Genomic DNA, 9,817 nt, shown 5'->3' with positions numbered 1-9,817 from the left:
TCATCACGAGCAGAATGGGGGCGTGAGGCAGGAGCGGGACCGTCGTGCTGCATCCACACACGGTCTCTAATGTCTGGACCGACAATTTCAAGGAGAGCACCTGAACTGACGACGATAAAAGCTCGATACAACTCACCTGTCAGTGTAGCTGCGAAGTAGTGTGGACCGATGATTTCATCCCCAATAATTCCATACGACAGATTAATTTACCACCTCCGTTGACTATAGACACGACATACCAACCGATGATATTCTGTGATCCAATAATGCATATTATGAGAGTTCACTGCACCGTAATTTGTGAAAGTGGATTCATAAGAGAATATAACACTTTGTAAGATTTCCAGAGTGGAATTATATACGGCCTGTTTACTGCAGAAAGTATATCTCCGATCGAAATCGTTCCAATGCAGCTCCTGTGTCAGTGACGGCTGATACGGGCAAAGCCTGCGACCCCCTACTACACATCGCACAGATGTAAGGCTGACACCAGTGATTTCAACGACGTCTCGTAAGCTGACATGAGGCTCGTGGTGTATTTCACGTAAGACAAACACCTCCATCTTCTCACTTCTTGCTGGTCTTCGGCAGTTACTCTGGAGCCTTCTCATACTGTTTCCCGAAGTCACTGTTTAGCACTTAGGAATGTAATGGCTGACGGAGCTCTTCGGCCGGCCGTTGTGTCCGAGCGGTTCTAGGCGCTTCAGTCCGGAACTGCGCTGTTGCTTCGGTCGCAGGTTCGAATCCTGCCTCGGGCAAGGAAGTGTGTGATGTCCTTAAGTTAGTTAGGTTTAAGTAGTTCTAAGTCTAGGGGACTGATGACCTCAGAAGTGAAGTCCCATAGTGCTTAGAGCCATTTGAACCATTTTTTTTGGAGCTCTTCGTCTAAGATATCTCACGGGAAAAGCCATCGAGTCAGCGTTCGCCAAGCATCAGCAAAATGCAAGCGTACTCGTTGGATGTGTATGCTGCGTTTATTCGACGACAGTATCCGCACCGCACTGAACTCCGTTTGTTTGTGCGGTCCTGCCTGCCATGTATATGGCAGTGTAAGGCGACGGTCTACAGTCTAACCGAACATGACACGTAACAGCGCATCGAGGAAGCTTGTCGCTCCGTGACACTGGGGACGTTACATCCCGTGCGCAGGTAGTTTAGAAGGTCCATTGCATTGTGCATTCAGGAGCACCGGAACACTTTTGAACAACTCACCTCCATTAACATTCTGCCACCAGAACATTCACCTGCACATAGATAAATGCTATATACAGCATGTTGCAGTCACCCCGAACACTCTGAACGTTTCTACCTTCCAAACTCAATGTGACTGGAATGTGATTGATATTTATTTGTACACAGCTGCCTTACATACGTCGGCTGCATGTTGGAAAAAAATAATGTTCTATTAAAAATACGTCTCGTTGCTGTAACTCTCTGGAAAATAACTCAGTAAATTACGTCCATAACGCCGCAGAAAATGTAACGTTTCTGACGTGCACCTATTTCGTAAGTTACAGAGGCATACACTTTATTTGAAACACCTGGTATATGCCTTCTTACGAGTCCTAATTTCTCCTATCTTCGTGATGTTTTCGCGAAATGAACGTCGACGCCATTAGAATATTCTGCTCTCAGCTTCAAATGCCTGTTCGCCAAGTTTTCTCATAGTGTTCAGGGAAAAAATGACGCCTCCCTTCAGGGATTCTCATTTTAGGTGACGAAACAACATCTCCGCAATACTCGAGTGCTGATCGAACCTACCTGTAACAAAGCTAGTGGCACGCCTCTCAATTGGTTCAGTGTCTTCCTTTAATTTGATCTGGTGCTGATCCCAACCACTCGGGAAGTATGAGCGTACTATTGTTGTATACGCGGTCCCCGTTACAGATGAATCACACTTTCCTAAAATTCTTCCAATAAACCGAAAGTCGACCATTGCCCAGCCCCCCCCCCCTCCCCGCCCCCCCCCCCCCTGTTACCGCTCTTACATGTTCGTTGCATTTCATGTGCAACGTTACGCCTAGATATTTAATCGACGTGATGGTGCCAAGCAGCGCACTTCTAATGCTGTGTTCGAATATTAGGAATTGTTTTTCTCTTCATCAGCATTAACTTATATTTTTCTATATTTAAAGCAAGCTACTGTTCTTCATACCACCTAGAAATTTTGTCTAAGTATCTCCATATAGCCACTGAACGACGGAGCCTTCCCTTACACCACAGAATCATCAGCAAATAGCCATAGACTTTTGCTCATCCTGTGCACCTGATCAATTTGAGAATAAGAGCGGTCCTGTCACGCTTACCAGTGGCACATCTGACGATACTCATGTCTCTGTCCCATCTCAAAGGGCGTGTGGAGAGTACCTTGTGGACAGCTGTCACTTGCCCTCTGACCTGTTTCAGTCGTGACTGGTAGGCGAGAAAAACAATAATTGTTGGTATGGCAGAATCTCTCTAATGCTGCCTTCTTGATCATTTCGCGAGAAATTAGTCAAAGGGAATAGTGTACACGGTTTGCCCGTAAGAGCAGGACAAAGTGGATGCTCCACTGAACAATTTGAGGTACGGAACCTAGAGTCGGAGATGCCAGCTAAAGGAGATAGTAGGAACAAAACCACAGTACCGTGTACTTTTTAATTTACATTAGTTACAGTTAACTGGCCAACGGCCTTGCCGCAGTGGTAGCACCGGTTCCCGTCAGATCACCGAAGTCAAGCGCTGTCGAGCTGGGCTAGCACTTGGATGGGTGACCATCCGGTCTGCCGAGCGCTGTTGGCAAGCGGGGTGCACTAAGCCCTTGTGAGGCAAACTGAGGAGCTACTTGATGAGAAATAGCGGCTCCTGTCTCGTACTCGTAAATTGGCATACGGCCGGGAGAGCGGCGTGCTGAGCACATGCCCCTCCATATCTGCATCCAGTGACGCCTATGGGTTGAGGATGACACGGCGGCAGGTCGGTACCTTTGGGCCTTCATGGCCTGTGCAGGAGGAGTTTAGTTTTAGTTTACAGTTAACTGCGAATACCATCACTGACACAGTGGACGTAATGTGGTGAAAGTGACAGCCATCAACCTCAATGAGAGCATGAAATCGGCGAACGAGATTCTGACGCATCCTGACAAAAATCCCTGGTGTGTTTCGAATCGCAACACCGGCAGCTACAATTCTGGCAACTAATTCAATCTTCTTATCCACTGGAGAAGCATACACAAGTGACTTTAGATACCCCATAGGAAATAACCAAGAACATCCAGGTCAGGTGACCTCGCAGGCCGTGGAATTCTTTCCAATCCAGCGACAAGGAAATACTTCCTAGTAATCAGCCTCGTCCTCCTCGTTTACTTGCAGGAAATAAAGAAAGTACGTGTAAATAAACAGTAGAGTAAGTGTAAACTTACACGCATGTCAGTTGCAAATGAGCTGGAAAATAGTATTGCTAGACACAGCGGTAGACCAGTTTACTTCTACATCTACATCTACATACATGCTCCGCAATCCACCATACGGTCTGTGGCGGAGGGTACCTCGTACCACAAGTAGTATTTTCTCTCCCTGTTCCACTCCCAAACAGAACGAGGGAAAAATGACTCCCTATATGCCTCTGTACGAGTCATAATCTCTTGTGGTCTTTTGCGAAATATAAGTTGGCGGTAGTAATATTGTACTGCAGTCAGCCTCAAATGCTTGTTCTCTAAATTTCCTCAGTAGCGATTCACGAAAAGAACGCCTCCTTTCCTCTAGAGACTCCCACCCGACTTCCTGAAGCATTTCCGTAACACTCGCGTGATGATCAAACCTACCAGTAACAAATCTAGCAGCCCGCCTCTGAATTGCTTCTATGTCCTCCATCAATCCGACCTGATAGGGATCCCAAACGCACTAGCAGTACTCAACAATAGGTCGTATTAGTGTTTTATAAGCGGTCTCCTTTAAAGATGAACCACATCTTCGTAAAATTCTACCAGTGAACCGAAGACGACTTTCCGCCTTCCCCACAACTGCCATTACATGCTTGTCCCACTTCATATCGCTCTGCGATGTTACGCCCAAATATTTAATCGACGTGACTGTGTCAAGCGCTACACTACTAATGGAGTATTCAAACATTACGGGATTCTTTTTCCTATTCATCTGCATTAATTTACATTTATCTGTATTTAGAGTTAGCTGCCATTCTTTACACCAATCACAAATCCTGTCCAAGTCATCTTGTATCCTCCTACAGTCACTTAACGACGACACCTTCCCGTACACCACAGCATCATCCATATCTCCTTATGCTGGCTTCTCCGACCCCGGGTTCCCTACCTCAAATTGTTCAGTGGAGCATTCTCTACGTCCTGTTACACTTTTGCGCGGTCTTACGGAAACACCCTGTGTTACTTAACTCCCGCTCCTAGAATTTTGACAGTAAACTACACTATCGCACAGTGTCTCCCTTGTGAGGCTGCTACTGGAGCTGGATGAACATCTCCTTGACGTTTCCGCGCTTGCCAAACAAACCTCTGGCGAAACGCGCTGGCATTCTTTCGGTCTTCTCCATTTCCTCTATTTCATCGAGTAAAACTGAAGTGATATCAGGTGTTCCCCAGGGAAGCGTCCTGGGACCTCTGCTGTTCCTGATCTATATAAATGACCTGGGTGACAATCTGAGCAGTTCTCTTAGGTTGTTCGCAGATGATGCTGTAATTTACCGTCTAGTAAGGTCATCCGAAGACCAGCATCAGTTACAAAGTGATTTAGAAAAGATTGCTGTATGGTGTGGCAGGTGGCAGTGGACGCTAAATAACGAAAAGTGTGAGGTGATCCACATGAGTTCCAAAAGAAATCCGTTGGATTTCGATTACTCGATAAATAGCGCAATTCTCAAGGTTGTCAATTCAACTAAGTACCTGGGTGTAAAAATGACGAACAATTTCAGTTGGAACGACCACATAGATAATATTGTTGGGAAGGCGAGCCAAAGGTTGCGTTTCATTTGCAGGACACTTAGAATATGCAACAAGTCCACTAAAGAGACAGCTTACACTACACTTGTTCGTCCTCTGTTAGAATATTGCTGCGCGGTGTGGGATCCTTACCGGGTGGGATTGACGGAGGACATCGAAAGGGTGCAAAAAGGTCAGCTCATTTTGTATTATCACGTAATAGGGGAGAGAGTGTGGCAGATATGATACGCGAGTTGGGATGGAAGTCATTAAAGCAAAGACGTTTTTCGTCGCGGCGAGATCTATTTACAAAATTTCAGTCACCAACTTTCTCTTCCGAATGCGAAAATATTTTGTTGAGCCCAACCTACGTAGGTAGGAATGATCATCAAAATAAAATAAGAGAAATCAGAGCTCGAACAGAAAGGTTTAGGTGTTCGTTTTTCCCGCGCGCTCTTCGGGAGTGGAATGGTAGGGAGATAGTATGATTGTGGTTCGATGAACCCTCTGCCAATCACTTAAATGTGAATTGCAGAGTAATCATGTAGATGTAGATGTAGATTTATACTATCTGGAAGGAAACCCAGACTGACGAATAATATTGTAGCATAGTTCGAACAAGGGTTTGGGAAACTACTTTCCTCGTTGATGAACTGCACTTGCTGAGGATTAGGTCTACAGCCATAAATCTTCCGGTTCATGTTGTATACCAGCTGTAAGGTGGCATAGCTACAGAAACTCCGATGTCACCTTCCATTCAGTGATAAACAATTAAACTTTGTGTACGTAAACTAATATGTTAATAAACCTTGAACTCAAACCACAGAATCTGTAGAAGTTGGATAGGAAGAAAATGTTGAGGGAGTATCACATTCACCGTTAAATCATGTGAAGACATATGTTTTAACAAGTGGAAATCATCACACATGACGTACGGACACTGTCCCGAGACATCAGCCGAAAAGATATACGCCTGGATGGTGGTAGACGGGCGGCAGTTGTGGCTCGAGATAAGTGGTGCGCGAGAGATTGGGGCGAACATCAAGCTGTGTGTCCACTAGCAAATAAGCTTCCTAATGTCACTTGCAGAAGTTGAATTTCTGCACGTACTTTCACTTGGGAATACCCGCAGTAAGTAGACGTCTGCAAGTTTCGCCAGCTTGCGTAAGTAGCTTTCGCAAGTTGGTGGAAACAGTTTCTTGGATGTTGTTGCAAATACTTGCAGAACTTGCCATTTACTGGGAGTTTTCCTCAAACATGTAGAATTTTTGTGTGTTCAGCACCAGTACGGTCTAGTCAGTGTCGAACAGAAGAATGGCGTAAAGACAGATGGAGAGAAACAAATGTTGCTTTGGAACCCTTAAATGTATACAGGGTGCACAGAAACAGTCTGAAAAGCTTGTAAGAGTGTTGCAGGGTAGGCTGTGCTGAGAAATAACTGTTAATGAAAAAATGGGATGCGATCCGCCGTTTTCGAATACATTATTATTGAAGTCAACCTAGCAGGCCGTTGATGAGCGCAAATTCAAGCGGCCCGCCAGATGCAATTAGTGGCAGTTGTTCTGATAGGGTAGATGATGGTGCGCGAGACTGCTCAGGCTTTAGCTACCGTCCCGTGTTCAATTTTTGTGTAGCTCTCTTATTCGGGTTCAAGGAAGCAAGCGAACCACACGTCTGGCGAAACCGTCTCTGGTCGCGGGGGGAGGGGGGCGGGGGAGAGGGACGCTTGAATTGGCGCAAGAAACGGCCTGATTGGGCAACTTTAACGCCAATTAACTCGGAAACGGGTGAAACGTAATGGATTTTTTTCTTGACAGTTATTTTCCAGCACAAAATAACCTGCAACACCCGTAACAAGCTTTTTAGACTGTTTCTTACCACCCTGTATAATTGGCCACTGCAGCCAGGGGAGTGCAAAATGAATTTACGGACTACTTTATTTCACCGGAAGGGGAAGCGGAATGATAGTACAGATGTCTTCAAAATTTAGCTGATTTTTAATGTTGGCGTAAATGTGAAAGCATTACGGTACATTCGTAATATAAGTAAGATAAAACGTTTGCAAAAGTGGAAGAGTAATTGAAAGGCCACATCTTGATGATACAGTTTGTCGTAGTTTTGTATCCTGTTTTCGATTATTTGATGTTACAATAGGTTAGAGATGTTCGAAACTGGCGTACAACATTTTCAGAGAGTTTGTAGTTTGAGCGAATTTCTCAGATTTTGTACCATTGAGTAGTGTTTCCTGATACTTAAAGATGTATGCCTCTATATCCATTTATTCACCCAAACAATTCTTCATTTTATTTTTAGTAACGATTTTCTCGAATAATAATAATGTAACAAAATTGGCAACTGCTTAGCAAATATAGTGGAAAACATTTCTATAAGTGGTCGCAGGAAGTTCCTAATATTAGCTGGCCGAAGTTACTTACAGAAGTAAACTTGCGCAAGTTTTCGTTCTGATAAATGTAATATAATGCGCATACATAGGGGCAGAAATCCATTCCAGTACGATTATGCCATAGGTGGTAAATCATTGGAAGCGGTAACGACCGTAAAATACTTAGGAGTTACTATCCGGAGCGATCTGAAGTGGAATGATCACATAAAACAAATAGTGGGAAAAGCAGGCGCCAGGTTGAGATTCATAGGAAGAATTCTAAGAAAATGTGACTCATCGACGAAAGAAGTAGCTTACAAAACTCTTGTTCGTCCGATTCTTGAGTATTGCTCATCAGTATGGGACCCTTACCAGGTTGGATTAATAGAAGAGATAGACATGATCCAGCGAAAAGCAGCGCGATTCGTCATGGGGACATTTAGTCAGCGCGAGAGCGTTACGGAGATGCTGAACAAGCTCCAGTGGCGGACACTTCAAGAAAGGCGTTACGCAATACGGAGAGGTTTATTATCGAAATTACGAGAGAGCACATTCCGGGAAGAGATGGGCAACATATTACTACCGCCCACATATATCTCGCGTAATGATCACAACGAAAAGATCCGAGAAATTAGAGCAAATACGGAGACTTACAAGCAGTCGTTCTTCCCACGCACAATTCGTGAATGGAACAGGGAAGGGGGGATCAGATAGTGGTACAATAAGTACCCTCCGCCACACACCGTAAGGTGGCTCGCGGAGTATAGATGTAGATGTAGATGTAGACACAGACAGCTCATCAAGCACTAGCGGTAGTTACTTATGGAAGTTACTACTGGACCACACATGTCTTCAGTAGTTACTACTGGACCACACATGTCTTCAGTAGTTACTACTGGACCACACATGTCTTCAGTAGTTACTACTGGACCACACATGTCTTCAGTAGTTGCGAGAGCAGCGCTGGAGCTCGTGGATCACCATTGGCGAGTGAGATACAGAAATTAATAGTCTGGATACCGAATATCCAGAGCAGAAAACAGTGCTGAATACTGAATGTAAAAGCACTTGAACAAGTTGATATTAAACAAAGTGCTACATTGCGAGAACACGTAGTGCAATATGTGATAACAGTATACTCACAACTGTTGTTGTAATACAACAAAAAGAATGAATGTAGGTCTCTCATATTTCTGTAAATTGTTTGCTATAAATGTATATCAAGAAAGGATCGACGCTTTCCCTTGAAGTTCAACTCATCTCATGGTAACGCAGAACTGATTTGTATTGCATGAGTTGCAGCATAGCTGTTATAGACAAACGAGACGACTTGGAAATGTCAGTGATGTTTGCATGCAACAGAATTTATAAATAACTTTCTTTATAGCAAGATTCGGTTCATAAACGCACTGAAATCCAAAAAAGGAAGAGAGTCAGTGAGGTTCTGGAAGGTACTGACAGTGATGTGGAGCCAGCAGACTCCTGTCCCGTAGCCAGCTGCGCCAGGTTTCTCCGCTGAGAGTCGATGTCGCGTACAGCTCTATCGAGGTGGTTCCACAGATTGTCGATTGTGTTTAAATAGGGGGAGTTTGGTGGCCAGGAGAGTTTGGTAAACTCGTGCTGATGCTCTTCCAAACAGGTACGTACACTGTCCACTGTGTGCATGTTTCATTGCCCTGCTGGTAGATGCCACCATGCTGAGGAAAAAACAAATTACATGTAGGGGTGGACATGGTCTCCAAGGATAGATGCATACTTGTGTTGATCCATTGCACCTTCAAGAATGACGACATCACTCAGGGAACGCCACGGACACAGTCCCCACATCACGACGCTCCCTCTTTTGGCTTGGGCGCTTCCGATGATTATTGCAGAGTGTTTGCTTTTAGATGTTTCACGCAGCACACGTCAACGACTATGGTTCCAACAAAGCATAAAACATGATTTATGTGAAAACGCCACCTGCCGCTACTCGGTGGACCTCCAGTTGTGGTATTGGCGTGCAAACTCCAGCCTTCGTCGGCGATGAAAGCAGTCAGCATGGATGCATGAGCCAGACGCTTTCTGCGGATACCCATTAGCAGCAACGTTCGCTGGTTCGCTGACCGGTCGTTGAGGAAACAGTTGGTAGCCTCTTGGTTCATGTGGGCAGTTATCTGTTCAAGAGTTGCACGTCTGTTGGCACGTATACATCTCCCGAGCCGTCTTTCGCGCCTGTGGTCTACGGTTCGTAACGCACCACAGTTACTCCGGCGACAGTTTGGGATTGCGCCGGTTTGCCATGCACAGTATGATGTAGCCATGGAGGCACTCGAATAGTTTAGAGACTTAGCCGTTTGGAAAATGTTTCCACCCCTGTCCCCAAAACCAATTATCATGCCATTGTGGACTTCAGATAAATCGTTTCGTTTCCCCAAAAAACGACGACGATTGCACTGTTTCTCGACGACCCCTCCCCCCCCCCCCCCCCCGACACACTTTACACGCTTTATATACACTCAACT

General features: G+C 45.1%; 1 pseudogene; it reads left to right on the top strand.

The window, feature by feature from the left end:
- Window positions 1-2,663: 2,663 nt before the first annotated feature.
- On the top strand, window positions 2,664-2,781 carry LOC126195908 (5S ribosomal RNA; annotated as a pseudogene).
- The last annotated feature ends 7,036 nt before the right edge of the window (window positions 2,782-9,817 follow it).

Source organism: Schistocerca nitens, chromosome 7 (assembly GCF_023898315.1).
Source record: "Schistocerca nitens isolate TAMUIC-IGC-003100 chromosome 7, iqSchNite1.1, whole genome shotgun sequence".
Lineage (NCBI taxonomy): Eukaryota > Metazoa > Arthropoda > Insecta > Orthoptera > Acrididae > Schistocerca > Schistocerca nitens.
Note: the sequence above shows the minus strand (reverse complement) of the source record. Positions and strands in the feature narration are given on the sequence as shown.